Genomic DNA, 15,973 nt, shown 5'->3' with positions numbered 1-15,973 from the left:
TCATCTTCAATATCCATCTCTGCATTATCAATATTCTTAATGCATACCTCCTGTTCCACTTCAATTGTTCCAATGAACATGTCACTCTTGCACTCACTCTGTTCCAGAGCATGCATTTTCCTTGCTTGCTCCTGCGATTTGCACATCTTTGCAAAGTGATTTTTCTTTCTGCATAATTTGCATGTCTTACCAAAGGCTGGACATTTTCTGTATCCATGTTTATAACCACATCTGTTGCAGTTAACTTCCTTTTGATTATCCTGTGGAACTGGCTTTGTCCTGCTCTTGTCAGTTTTCACAGCTTTTATTTTGTATACTTTAGTCTCTTCATTAAGCATTTTAACCTGACTCGACATGATCTCGCTAGCACGGCACATATCAATCACTTTATCCAATGTAAGCTCCGCCTCTCTCAATAGCCTGCCTCTCACATGATCATCTCGTATGCCGCATACAATCCTGTCGCGTATTAAAGAATCATGCTGTTGTCTGAACTCACAGCTTTTTACCTTGTTCTTCAAATCTGTTACGTAGGCGTCTATAGTCTCTGCCGGTCCTTGAGCCCTCCTAAAAAAATATGTGTTGAATGTACGGTAGGTTTTTTTCTCAGTTCGCAGTAATCTTGAAACTTTTTCTTCAACACTTCAGTTTTATCTCGATCACCCTCTTGGAAGACAAACATGTTGCAAACCTTTATTGCCTCTGCTCCAGCCACATGCAGAAACGTAGCACGTTGCACTTTCTCCGTCTTGTCATCTACGCCACTAGCGGTGCAAAACAGCTCAAACTGCTGGAGCTTTACCTTCCAATTCTCAGCAATATTACCTCTTAGGCTTAAACTCAACGGTGGCTGTAACTGTGACATCTTTTCACTTGTCTTCTCTTCCTTTCCTTTTCGCTTTCTGCTGACTCCATGTAGCATTAATGTGACTCGGACACCGCAGTATTAAACACACACGTTTATTCACCAGACTTCCATTTTACAAAACCCCGCATTCTGAAGTCATACGCACACTGACCTACGAATACTCACATAATACATTACAGCGGATAGTTTGCGTTGAAGTGTATTTAAAGCCAGTCGATGGCATAGGTAGATTCTGACTGTATGTTGCACTTAATGTAATATAGTTGTTGTAGTTTTACTTTTGCAAGTATTTATGATGTAAATGTGATGCCAAGGAGGAAACAAATACTGTATATATTTTGTATTGTTTTACAGTTTTCACCATACGTTAATGTGGAAGAGTGAACAGTAAACGGTTAATCTTACTGCGATCGCGCCTCATTGACTCGGTTTATACTGCGTGTTTAGTTCAGGGTTTTTTACACCTGTGCGAGAACACTACAGTTTGCTAGTGTTTTGATGTTGTAGCTTGCAGCACATCTAAGGGTGAAACAGTGGCTATGACTAAAGAAACTTTACGAAGACCTTTAACTTACTTTCACACAGGAGATTATCAAAAGAAACTGGAACTCTCTGTATTCGGAGAGCATTATGATGTGGTGCAATGAGAGAAATTCAGCTGGAAATAGTGGATCATTTAGTTTTGTGAGATACTCCTTTGTACTGATTCATGCCACAAATCCACTGACCTTGTTTTGAATACTGTGTGCATTCAAATAGTGTCATTACACTCACTGTGCTTTTAAACTCTTGTAATCTTTTACTCTTACGCACATCACTTTTTCTTCACTCCACTCTTACTTTTTTCTTTCCATCTTTTGTTTTTGCTTTATCCACAGTTTTTTTTTACTTTATCCATACTTCACTAATCTGTTGAACACTTGCCCACACACCCCACTATTTAGTTTACAGTACTATTCACAGCCCCAGTTATGCAATTCAATAGGATCCAGGAACCATCATGGTTAAGGTGGAGCCCGTCCCATTATACAGCTCTCTCCTTCCGTAATAATGGTGCCAATTTCCCATGAATTCAAACCCACTTCTCCCACACCAATCCTTGAGCCATACATTTAACTCACTGGGCTTTTTGTCCCTGTGCAAATTTTCAAGTGGCTCATGCAGTAACCCACAAATCACCACCTTTTGGTTCTGCTTTTTAATTTAGTCCCGAACTGCTCAAATTCACTCAGCAGATCCACTCTCCTCCAGAGAGGCAAACTGCAGTCTACGACATTTAGTCGGACTCAGATGCGTATCAACCTCCCCCGAGGTGGCAAAAAGAGCAATCAGAGAATCAGGATCCAAAGAGTATTTAAGTATAAGGGATAAAGTTAGAAAGAAATCTTTCCAGTATTTCTCCATGCCAGGGCAAGTCCAATACATATGGATAAGGGAAGCCTTGCCCCCTTTACACTTGTTGCAACAGGAACTAATGTCCGGATAGATATGTGATAATTTAGTTTTAGACATATGAGTCCTGTGTATGACCTTAAACTGTAACAGGCAATGGCAAGCACATGAAGAAGTTGAATTAACTGACTTGAGAATTGAATCCCATACTTTATCAGACAAAGGAAAATTTAAATCTTGCTCCCAGGCAGTTTTAATTTTGTCAAGGGGGGCTCACCTCAAAGTCACTAACTTATCTTGAGTAGTAGATATTAAACCTTTACACAATGGATTGATGCGTAGAAACAAGTCAACAACATTTTATCGGATGCCCCAGGGAAATTTGATATTAAAGGGTTGATAAAATGTCCAATTTGGAGATATCTAAAGAAATGTGTGTTAGGTAGGTTGAACTTTACGAACGGTTGTTCAAAGCATGTAAAACGATTGTCTATATAAAGGTATTCAAAGCACCTAAAGCCCTTTCTATGCCAGGCTTGAAATGTTAAATCATGTATAGAAGGCTGGAAGAGATGATCATGTCGGATAGGACGAGAGAGAGAGAGAGAGAGCGAGAGAGAGAGAGAGAGAGCAAGAGAGAGAGAGAGAGAGAGAGAGCAGAGAGAGAGAGAGAGAGAGAGAGAGAGAGAGAGAGAGAGAGAGAGAGAGAGAGAGAGAGAGAAAGAGAGAGAGAGACCATTATACTTTCTAAACTGAGCCCATATTCTCAAAGTGTGCCTGATAACAGGATTAACTATTGGTTTAGGCAGTTCAGCTCTGTTGCCACCCATATTGGGCAGTCAGACTGATTATAAAAATAAGACCAAAAGATTTGACAGCATATGTTGGCTGCCTATTGAAAATAAAGAAATAAAGAAATAAATAAGTGGAAATAAAGCTAGGTCATACCCCCTCCATTTTTACGTTTTTCAAAGTGAGCTTTATTTGGTCGGGGACATTTATCCTTCCAGAAATAGGACAAAATAATTGAGTCTAACGAGTCAAAGAAAGCTTTGGAAATAAAAATTCATAAAGATTGAAATAATTATAAAAATATAGGGAGGATATACAAAGTACATTTTAACGACATTAATTCGACCCATCAGGTATATGGACAGAGGTGACCTCTGTAGTACACTCTGTTTTATATGATTTAAGAGATTAGTAAAATTTTCTCCAAAAAGACCCTTAAAGTTCCTTTTTACTGTAATGCCAATGTAAGTAAATTGATTATTTACTACTTTAAAAGGGATGTTGTGAAACTCTCATATTTGTGCTTCTCTGTTTATTAGAATGTGTTCACTCTTAGGTAAATTAAGTTTGTATCTAGAAAACAAGCTACATTTGTTATGAAGTGAAAACATTGGAGGTAGGGAGGTAATCGGATTTGATATTAAATGTAACAGACCATTAACATAAAGAGAGACTTTGTGCTCAACAACCCCCTCCAAATCCCCATAAGATCAGTGCAGCCACGAATCGCAATCGCCAATGGCTCTAGAGTCAGATCAAAATGTAAGGGACTTAAAGGGCAACCTTACTGGGTGCCACACTTAAGTTTGAAAAGTTCGGATTGCTGAGAGTTAGTCAGGACAGAGGCAGTGGGATGGGAGTATAACAATTTAATCCACATATTAAAACTTTGTCCAAGACTATTTTTTCCTAAAACAACAAAGGAATAATTCCATTCCACATGATCAAATGCTTTCTCTGCGTCTAAAGGAATGACACATTCAGGAATTGCAAATGAATGTGAGTATAAGCTATTAAAAAGATCCTGTATATTGAAAAAAAGGGGGATGATTTTTAATACAACCAGTTTGGTCTTCAGAAACAATTAAGGGTAGAAGTTTTCCAATCTACGGGCCAAAACTTTAGCCAAAAATTTGACATCAACATTTAGCAAAGATATCGGCCTGCACGAAGACACTCTTTTGGATCTTTGCCTCTTTTCACTAAAGGAATGATGCATGCCTCATTAAATGATGCTGGCAACTTACCTTGTTTAAATGAGTCAGATAAAACCAATGCTGGTTGAGGTGAAGGCAATGAGGAAAATGACTTATAGAATTCTACAGAGAACCTATCAGATCCAGGAGATTTACCAGTCTGCTGTAAAGAAATGGCTGAGTATATTTCTTCTAGTGATATTGGCTCATTAAGTTTTGTTTTGAGATTAGCAGTAAGTTTAGGAATATTTAGACTATTTAAGAAATTCTGGGCCAAAATGTTACTATTTAAAGATTCAGAAGTATTGAGTCTGGAAAAAAAATTTCTGAACCGGTCATTGATTTCAGAATGATTCAAGGTAATTTTCCCATTTCTCATCCAAATTTCTGTAATGTGTTGTTAGCTTTGAAGTGTCTTAGTTGATTGACTAAAATTTTACCAGATGTATTACCATGAATATAAAAGCAGCTCTTACTTTGCAAAAGTTAGCGTTCAATTGGGTGAGTGGAAATACATTCAAACTTAGTTTGAAGTTCCACTCGTATTATTATACAGCTCCGGATTTTTGGTTTGGGCATATTGTTGGTCAGTTTCTTTCATTTGATTGACCAGATCTTATTGCTCTCTATAGGTCTTTCTTTTCAAATTGCAGAATATGAAATTATTTGACCCCTTAGGTAGCTTTTGTAGTGTCCCAATCAACCAGACATGAAGTTTCAGATGATATGTTAGTACTTAGGTAAAAAAAAAGCATCTAAATTAATGAAGCTTGGTAATCTGTAATAGAAGACGATCGATCCAAAACTGGATCTAATCAACATTTAAAGTCACCACCCAGTATAAGAGAGTATGAAATCAACTCAGGCAATAGAGAGAAGAACCAATCAAAAAACTCCGCATCATCTGAGTTAAGAGCATATAAGTTATCCAACACTACCAAAATATTATATAATTTCCCCGAGACAATGATAAAAAAACCACTTGTATCTGATAATTTGTTATGGAGCTCAAAGGTAACATTTTGATTTATGAGAATTGAGACCCCTGGCTTTATCCTGATAAATAGAACGGAAGTGCTGCTCGGTCCATCTTGTCATGAGACGAGAGTTATCAGAACTGCAAATGTGTGTTTCTTGCAACAACAAAAAAAGCAATTGCTGCATTAAGCTGTTTAAGATGCAAAACACCTTCCTTCTTTTATCAGGATGGTTCAATCGCTTAACATACCAGCTCACAAAATTCAGTGGACTAACCAGTATCCTTTAAAAAAGATACTGGATAATAGGCATAGGCAATGTCAGAAATTTGAATAACAGCTCTGGAACAAAAGTACAAAACAAAGAAAAACAGGACAAAAATAAAAGGATGAAGTATACAGGACAGAAGGCGTTGAATTTAAATGTGCATTGCATTTGGAATAAGATGAATGAACTCATGGTGCATTTAGAGATTGTTCGGTATGATGTTGTGGGCATCACTGAGTCCTAGTTGAAAGAATGTCATAGTTGGGAGTTTAACCTCAAAGGATATACCTTGAATTGAAATGACTGGCAGGAAGGCATAGGCTGAGGTGTGGCTCTAATGATAAGAGATGGAATTAGATCCTTAGAAAGTGGTGACATGGCGTCAGAGAATGTAGAATCTTTGAGGGTGTAGTTAAGAAACTGGAAGGGTTCAAAAACATTTTCTGAATCATATATAGGCCTCCAAATAGTAGCCAGTAGGTGGAGTTTGGATCGCAAAAGGAACTGGAAAAGGAATGTAACAAGTGTAATATCACAACTGTAATAGGGGACTTCAATATGCAAGCAGATTGGTAAAATCAGGCTGGCGTCGAGTTGCAAGACAAAATTTGTTGTATACCTGCGAGATGAATTTTCAGTAGCTTGCACTTGAGTCTACTTGGGGAAAGTCTATCTTAGATTGGGTATTGTGTAATGACCGGGGTCTTATTAGGGAGTGTAATGTAAAGGAATTCTTTGGAGGCAGTGATCATAATCTGATTGAATTCATACTACAATTTGAGAGGAAGAAGCTTAAGTGACATGTATCAGTATCACAATGGAATAAAGGGAATTACAGAAGCAGGAGAGCGGAGCTTGCCCAGGTGGATTGGAGGAGAATACTGGTGGGGATTATGGCAGAGCGGATATGGGAGATGTTTCTGGGAATTGTTCACAAGACACAGGATAGATATGTCCCACAGAAGAAGCTGCTCTCAAATGGCAAGGAGTAGGCAACCATGGCTCTCAAGGGAGGTTAACGACTGCATAAAAGCCAAGGAAAGAATATATAAGGCAGCAAATGTGAATGGGAAGTTGGATGATTAGAAAGCTTGTAAAATCCAATATTATCTAAATGGTGTAAACGTTCCATCATCAGAGGTACAAAGGGACTGAGGAATCCTCATGCAGTACCACAAGAAGGTTAATTTACAGGTTGAATCTGAAGTAAAGAAGCAAAATGCGATATTGGCATTTATTTCCAGGGGCATCGAATATAAGAACAAGGGGATGATGCTGAGGCTTTATAAGAAACTAATCAGGCTGCACTTGGAGTATTGTCAATGGTTTTGGGTCCCATCTCAGAAAGGATGCATTGCCATTGGAGAGAGTCCAGAGAAGCTCCAGGAGGATGATCCTGGCAACGAAGAGGTTAACATATTATGAGTGTCAGCAGCTTTGGACCTGTACTCATTGGAATTGAAAATAATGCAAGGGGATCTCACTGAAACCTACTGAGTGTTGAAAGGACTAGATAGGGTGGATGTGGAGAGGATGTTTCCTATGGTGGGGGTATCCAGAACGTGAGAGCACAGCCTCTAATTTGAGGAGTGACTTTTTAGAACAGAAGTAAGGAGGATTTTTTTTCTTTTTGCCAGAGAGTAGTGCATCTGTGGAATGCTTTGCCACACACTGCTGTGAAGGTCAGGTCTGTAGGTATATTTAAGATGGAAGTTGATAGTTTCCCGATCAGTCAGGGTAGCAAAGGATATGGCGAGAAGGCAGACGTATTGCATTGAGTGGTATCCAGAATCAGCCATTACTCAGTGTGCAGATTGGCCTAATTCTGCTCCTATGTCTCATTGACATATGGACCAAAACAGATTACAATCTTTCCCTTTGACCCAGTCAAAATATTTGAGGGCCAGGCGTCTCTTCTGCAACTTGCAGAGTATGGTATAACACTCCCTGCATAAGATAGATATACAAATGTGGTAAGTAAATAAGCCATATATTTAACCAACCCAATAATCGCTGCTGGAAGACCACATCAGTATATAAAGACCCAAGACAGAGTAAAATTCTGATGAGGAAGCCAGTTTCATTCGATGAATCTGATTGGTGCTCATTATTGAAGATCACGGCCCACTTCATTTACTTCATCCTTTTCTTCCAAATGTGGTTTTGCTGCTATTAGAGCCTGTGTTCTACATTTTGGTGGTTTGTTTTCAGGCTGATGAAGAGATCTGTTGTTTTGCTGTCCCAGACTGAGTTCAGTGAGGTTTCAAGAGAACTGTATGGCCTGGAGGCCATGTGGCCTGGTGATGAGGCATGAGCCCATGATCGACACCATTTGTTGCCAATCTCACTGATTAAAGCATTGAGGAACATTGAAATCAATGAGGACAAGAGTGGAAGGTGCCTGCAGATGAATGGACGTTTCCTCCCTCCAGCTTGATTCTGCTGGTGTCCTCGGTATTGGGCAAGGTTTAGTTGATGTGGTTTGTGGATATGTGAATCAGAATCAGGCTTATTATCAATGGCATGTGACGTGAAAATTCTTAACTTAGCAACAGCAGTTCAATGCAATACATCATAGACCAGAGGGGAAAAAAATAGTAATAAATAAAATAAATAATAATAATAAATAATCAAGTAAATCAATTATGTATATTGAACAGATTTTTTAAAATGTGCAAAAACTGAAATAATGTATATTAAAAACAAAGTGAGGTAGTGTCCAAAGCTTCAATGTCCATTTAGGAATTGGATGGCAGAGGGGAAGAAACTGTTCCTGAATCGTTGAGTGCATGCCTTCAGGCTTTTGTATTTCCTACTGATTGTAACAGTGGGAGAAGGTCATACCCTGGATGTTGGAGGTCCTTAAAATAGAATGCTGTCTTTCTAAGACACTTCTCCCTAAAAATGTCCTCGGTACTTTGTAGTCTCGTGCTCAAGATGGAGCTGGCTAGATTTACAACCTTCTGCAGCTTCTTTCGGTCCTCTGCAGTAGCGCCTCCATACCATACAGTGATGCAGCCTGTCAGAATGCTCTCCTCTGGACAAGTATAGAAGTGTTTGACTGTGTTTGTTGACCTGCCAAATCTCTTCCATCTCCAAATAAAGTATAGCCGCTGTCTTTATGACCGTATCGATGTGTTGGGGCCAGGTTAGTTCCTCAGAGATCTTGACACTGAGGAACTTGAAGCTGCTCACTCTCTCTACTTTTGATCCCTCTATGAGGATTTGTATCTGCTCCTTTGTCTTACCTTTCCTGGAGTTCGCAATCAGCTCTTTCAGCTTACTGACGTTGTGTGCCAGGTAGATGCTATGGCACTATTCCAGTAGTTGGCATATCACACCCCTGTACGCCCTCTCGTTAGCACCTGAGATTCCATCAACAATGGTTGTATCATCAGCAAATTTGTAGATGGCATTTCAGCTATGCCTAGCCACAAAGTCACGTGTATATAGAGAGTAGATCAGTGGGCTAAGCACACACCCCTTAGGTGTGCCAGTGTTGATCGTCATTGAGGAGACTATGTTATCACCGATCTGGAAAGACTGTAGTCTTCTGGTTAGGAAGTAAAGGAACCAATTAACCTCTAAAAGCACTTTATTACTGTCGATGTGAGTGCTACCGGGTGATATTCATTAAGGCAGCCCATATTATTCTTCTTAGGCATTGATATAATTGTTGCCTTTTTGAAGCAAGTGGTAATTTCTGTCTGTAGCAGTGAGAGGTTGAAAATGTCCTTTAATACTCCTGCAAGTTGCAACTCTACAAATCTCTGGTGAGACCGCACTTAGAGTATTGTGTTCAATTCTGGTCACCTCATTATTGGAAAGATGTGGAAGCTATGGAGAGGGTGCAGAGGAGATTTACCAGGATGTTGCCTGGTTTGGAGAACAAGTCATATGAAGCAAGGTTAGCAGAGCTGGGACTTTTCTCTTTGGAAGGTAGAAGAATGAGAGGGGACTTGATTGAGGGCTACAAGATTATGAGAGGCATAGATAGGGTGGATAGTCAGTACCTGTTTCCCAGGGCACCAATAGCAAACAACAGAGGACATATGTACAAAATTAAGGGAGGGAAGTTTAGGGGAGACATCAGGGTTGTGAGTGCCTGGAATGACTTGCCAGGGCTGGTGGTGGAGGCTAAAATATTAGGGGTATTTAAGAGCCTCTTGGACAGGCACATGGATGAAAAAAATAGAGGGTTATGGGGTAGTGTGGGTTTAGTACTTTTTTTAAAGGATTATATGGGTTGGCACAACATGGAGGGCTGAAGGGCCTGTACTGTGCTGTAGTATTCAATGCATCTATGGAGTTGGTCAGCACAGGTTTTCAGAGCCTTAAGATGTACACCATCAGTACCTTCTGCCTTTCGTGGGTTCACTCTGTTTAAAGACAGTCCAACATCGGCACAGGGTCATCATGTGCAACAGGCATCTTCGCAGTTGTTGTTGTATTGTCTCTTTCAAAGTGTGCATAGAAGGCTTTGAGTCCATCTGGTAGTGAAACATCGCTGCCATTCATACTGTTGGGTTTCGCTTTGTAGAAAGTAATATTTTGCACACCCTGCCAGAGTTGCCGTACAGTTGATATTGCTTCCAACCTCATTCAAATTTGTCTCTTTGCCCTTGAAATAGCCATCCGCAAATCATACCTGGTTTTCTGGTGCAGGCCTGGATTGTCAGACTTGAAAGCCACAGATAGTCATAGATATTAAGGGATACGGTGCCGCATTGAATTGAACAGAATATGCTTGGGTCAATGACCTTGTGTTTTGTATTCTGTGTTTTTCTTTTTTTTAATGTTTGTGTGATTTGATCAGTTTTCTTTCCACTTCATTGTTTGATGTATTTCTTTGATTGGTTTTCATGATTTATGTCTCGTGGCAGTCTGTGCGAAGGTGAATCTCAGGGCTGTATATTACATACAAAATTAGACAACAAATCTATTTGAATTCTTTAATGTATATCAATTAGCTGTAGATGATAAAGTTGGTAAATGCCCTAGAATGTATCATGCTTCTAAGATCTAAACAAGGGAAAACAAGATGTAAAAGAGCATTAACTTTGGTGCAGAAAATCAAGCATTTGGCCGTTGTTAAATGATAAAATGAATCTTTTGAATGTTTACTTCATTTGAGAACAAAACAGCAGAATTAAGCATCCACTTCAGCAAACCATTGAATTGTCACAATAGAGGCAGAGAGCAATACAGCATTATTACAGGCCTTTTGCCAAAAGAGTCCATGCTCACCATATTGTACATCACCCCAGTCCCAATGCCTATATTCAGTTCATTTCCTTCTAGGCCCTAAATGACGCTATCATCTATGCTTCACCCATTTCCTCCAGCAGAATATTGCATTTACTCACCACTGTGTACATTACAATGTTGCCCCTTCAGGGCCTTTCAGAATTATTTCCCTCAAATCCTAAATCGAAGCTTGTCTTTGGACTCCTCTACACTGAGGAAATGTTGTTGTCCACCTTATCTATCACTCTCATAATTTTAAACACATCTATAAGGTCATCCCATAGTGTCCTAAGTTCCAAAGAGTGAAGACCTAGTCCGGCCAACCTTCATAACACAGGGCCTCTGGAGCAATACACAATGTATTAGTTCATAACAGATCATCCAAATAGACTGAGAACAATTCTTAAACTGTCAAAGCAAATTAGATTAACTAATTTAATTGAAGTGAACTAACACCTCACAGAGAAGTGGCACCACGCTGCCCATTTATGCAGGAGAGAGAGAGCCTGTGGCATGTGAAATGGTCAGGAGATCCAATAGTTTTTGTTCTATTGCAGATGATGATCTTTCTTGGGGCTTTGCTAATGCTTGTTTGGTGGGTGGAGGGTGTTGATGCTTTTTCACTGAAGAAGATGGGTAGGGGATGGTCAATGCTTTGCTGCTGCTTGTGCATGTAGGGGACTTTGGGGTTCTAACCGTTTACCATCACTCATTCTTTGCGGCACTCTTCTATTTCCATGGATGTCCATGCAGAATAAAAATTTCAGGTTGTATATTGCATACATTCTTTGATATTAAATATAACTATTGAACTCATTTGTACTTTTTATCTGAGGTTTACTTATTTGTCACATGCACTATAAAATATTAAAAGATGTAGTGTGTTTTTTACATCAATGACCAACAGAGTCCAAGGATGTGCTGGATGTAGCCCAGCCAGTGTCACCATACTTTCAATGACAAAATACCATGCCCACAACTCACTAACTCTAACGCTATATCTTTAGAATGTTGGAGGAAACATGAGCACCCAAAGGAAGTCCATGCCATCAAGAGGATATTGTACTTACAGTGATGGGAATTAAACCCAGTTTACTGGCAATGTAAAGCATTATGCTAAATGTTATGCTACCATACTGCCCAGTATACCGGGACCAATGCACTGAGCAATATATACATTCTGGTGTTTGGTCCCTAGTGATCAGGTGGTACTTGAAATACACAGTAGAAGACAGTTAGGGTATAGGATAATGCTGTTTGTTTTAATTTTGACCAAGATTAAGCTGCCAAATTGGTGTGGCAACTACGAAGGTAAATTGATATAATTTTGGGAATTGAAAGATTAGCACCGTCAGTTTGAATGGAAACATGGTATGCTTCCTGCAACAGTTTGATCAGAAAGTGGCACGGAATAGAAAAGGTTGAAAAATTATTTACCTGAACAAATATGATTTATTGAGGCTTGAGCAGTTTATAATAGAGTAGCATTAGAAATTAAGGATAGAAACAGAATCTTATTTTGTTCACAACTGGTAAAGATTTTATAAGACTTCATTTTGCAAAGCTCGCCAATCCTGTTGAGATGGCAAGGAAGATGGATGAAATAAACAATAAGGTACGATAAAGTTGCCAATCCAGAGAAAACACTGTATAGAGTGTGCAAAATTCCTGTTAACTGTTTGATAGGATATACCTGCCATACTCACACTCATTATTTCCGGCATACAACATTAAAGAGAGTCAGCTGGTCCATCTTATCATGGGGCCGTTTACCCGGTTGTGTGACTCAGTGTCTCTCCCACCACACATAACGTCTGTGATGACCTTCAAATACTTATTTATCCTATTACCACTTACCAACACTTGGACTGTAGCCTTTGAAGCTTAACCAATTAATGTGTTCTTCATTTGTAAATGTTGTTTTGTTCCGCAACTATCCCCTCAGCGGTGTTCAATTTTCTTCCTTGTTTCCCTTCGTAATGTTCAGCTAAAACCCCTCCAAACCCCTTTTAAATTTATTCCCCTCACCTTGCCCCACTTGGGTCAGAGCAAATCATGAAAAAAGACTATTTTTTAAAGAGAAGATGGCAGCGCAACGCAGCGCACAGCGGGCACTCTGGGATGAATAACTGTTATTTGTCAAGTAGGATGCCGTGTACAATCCTGATTTGATGGAGACGGATGTGAGAAGCACGGAGGAACATCTGGTGAAACTTCGGAAATGTTTGTTCTGCTTCCGCCGCGATCGAAAAATCTCCAAAGAGGAAGGCCCCGAATCCTCGGCTTTGCCTGTTGCTTGGCGGCCAGGGCCGGGGTCGGGATCTAAGTGCTCAGCACAGATGGTGCTCGGTGTCGGAGGCTCGAAGTTTTCGGATGGATTCAGAGTTGGCTGTGGTCGGGTGCTTCCAGGATGCTGCATCGACAAGTTTGAGGCGAGTTCATGACAGGGAGAGTTTTTCTTCCTTCTACCGTCTGCGTGAAATGATGGGCTATCGGGGACGTTGAGACTTATTTTTACCGTGCCCATGATCTGCTCTTTATCAAATTACAGTATTGATTTGTACTGTTGAACCTATATGTTATAATTATGTGTTTTTTCTCAGTTAGTCTTGGTCTGTCTTGTGTTTCTGTGATATCATACTGGAGGAACATTGTATGATTTCTTAATGCATGCTTTACTAAATGACAATAAACGAGGACTGATTGTCCTCATAATCTAATCTAATCTAACCTCCCTCAAGTCATCCTTCAACCATTTTTGCATTGGAAATACGGAATTGTTGAATTAACTGGAGAATCTTTGTGGTTTTTCCATTTTAAAGTCATTGAATAATCTACAACATCTACAATAATTTGTAGCTTTAATTGTGTTAGACAGAGGAGTACAATTATCCATCAATTGGCTGTGAAAAGATGGCGTTAAATAGGAACAACTGATTCACAAACAGGATGATAAGCAGCCCAGAACTGTAGGAACCGTGTGTGACACAGACCTTGCCAAGTATCAGTGGACCGCAGAGCGTGTTATAGGAGAGGTGGGACCGGGAAAACCAGGCATGTTAGGCAGAACGAGGCTGTGGATTGCTTGGCCCTCGTCGGAACTCGGTGAGTTTTATAATGAGAGTGAGAGGATATTTCACAATATCTTTCAGCTGTTCCCTAAAAAGCATCTGGGTCACAGCGTAAAGAGCCGTATTTGTGCAACAGCTCAGCAGCTGCAGCATGAAGGCCACTTCCTGCATTGAATAAGGTGGAAATTCTGTCCCCCGCACCAGGTAATACAGTTGAACCCAAATATAATTTACGGTAAACAATGTCCATAATGAAATGAAGTTCCCCGAAATTGCCAGCAATAGGATGAGGGATTTTCTGCGGCTCTCCATCTCTGGGTCTTTGTGAGTTTCCCCAGTGCCGGAACCTCGGAGTCTCTTGCGGGCTCTGCTGGCCACCAAAATGTGTCTGATGGTCACTGCGTTGAACAGCAGAACCAGGACAAACGGGACCACAGGGGTGAGCAGGTAATGGAGGATAGCAATTGTCCCCCAGATTGGAGAACCCGGAACACCATTTCTTGTCCCGCAAAATCTGGGGTTATCAGCAATAAAATACTCACCTGTGAGAATAAAATACCAGAAAATATTCTTTGAACAGCTCACAGCTGTCACTGTCCCTAGAACCACTGCCGCCATTCTCTCAGTGCAGTATTTATTCTTCAGCCTCTGGCAACAAATGGCCACACATCGATCAAATGTGAAAGCAACAGTAAACCAAACAGAACAGTCGGTGGCTGCATAAATCATTGCCGCCTGGATGTTGCACATGCGCAGCGAAAACAGGAAACTGAAGTACTTCGAATAAACAACCGGAATCTGCCTCAAAATCAGGTCAAGAAAAACGACCAGAAGATCTGCTGCTGCCATGGCAACCAGGTAGTGAGTGACAACTTTGGAGAGTCCGCACTTCCCCCGGGATAGAATTGCAATCGTCACAGAGTTCACTGTGGAGAGGAAAATACACAGGAGGATTATGTATGAGGCCAAAGAATAAGATAACAGATTCACCGATAATGTCAGGATAATAAAATGTCGTTTTTTCTGTTGTCTTAATGCCCTAAAATTTAACGCTGCTGACTGTCCCATCTGCTAAACCTCCAATGCAGAGTGGTGCATATTCACTCTCCCTCACCTTCCTGAACTCACCAATCATGTCCTTAGTGTTGTCGCTAATGAATGACTTATTGTGTGATTACCTAATTAGGTATTCTATCTCACACCAAAAACTGACTCATCAACACCTGTGATTCTTGAGATTATGCCTCTCATAATCTTACAAACTCCTTCACTCCAGTGAACACAACCCGAGCTTGTCCAAACTCTCTTTATATTACATAGTTTCAATCCCGGGAGCATCTGAGGGAGTCTCTTCAGCACCTTATCCAAACCCTCTGCATACTTCCTATAATAGGGTGATGAGAACTTAATATAATACTCAAGATTCAGTTTAGCTGAATATTTATAAATCTGTAACATTCCGCTTCATTCTTACTCAATGTTCAAGTAAGAAGGCAAGCATGCCATATCTCATCTTTACCAGCCTGTCAATCTAAGAAGGGAGCTGTTGTGTTACTCCCCAATATCCCTTGTATATCATCTCTGTTAACGATCCTGCCATTAACGGTGTACTGTTCCTTCAGATTTGATCTTCCAAATTGCAACACTTAGCTGTATGAAAATCTATCTATATTTTTTCTGTCCGTATCTGCAACAAAATTGTATCTTGGCAATCAGTGACACTCCCCACAATCACTCTAAACTTTGTAGCATCTGTGAATTTATTAATCCACCCACCATGTTTTTGTCCAATTTATTTATATTTGTCACAGACAGTAGAGATCTATAATGTATTTAAGTGTGGAACACAACTGGTTACAGCCCTCTAGCCATTTATGTGAGTAAGCCAATTTCAGCTTCATAAACCATATATTATATCTACATTTACACAGATGTAAATATGTGTCCTTTTACTTCTTGATGAACGGCACAACCTCTGTGTGAATCCAAGTTTGATTTACCTTGCCATCCATGTCCTTGCTCCTTACTGGAACATGTCAGTTTTCAACTCTGACCAGTTGGTGTTCAAATGACTCCTATATGTCAGATGTGGACTTTCTGATAACAATTGCTCCTTACTTACTTTGTCTTGTTCCCGACTAATAACACTGTCATTGCCCTTC

Source organism: Hemitrygon akajei, chromosome 10 (assembly GCF_048418815.1).
Source record: "Hemitrygon akajei chromosome 10, sHemAka1.3, whole genome shotgun sequence".
Lineage (NCBI taxonomy): Eukaryota > Metazoa > Chordata > Chondrichthyes > Myliobatiformes > Dasyatidae > Hemitrygon > Hemitrygon akajei.
This window is presented reverse-complemented; position numbering follows the sequence as displayed.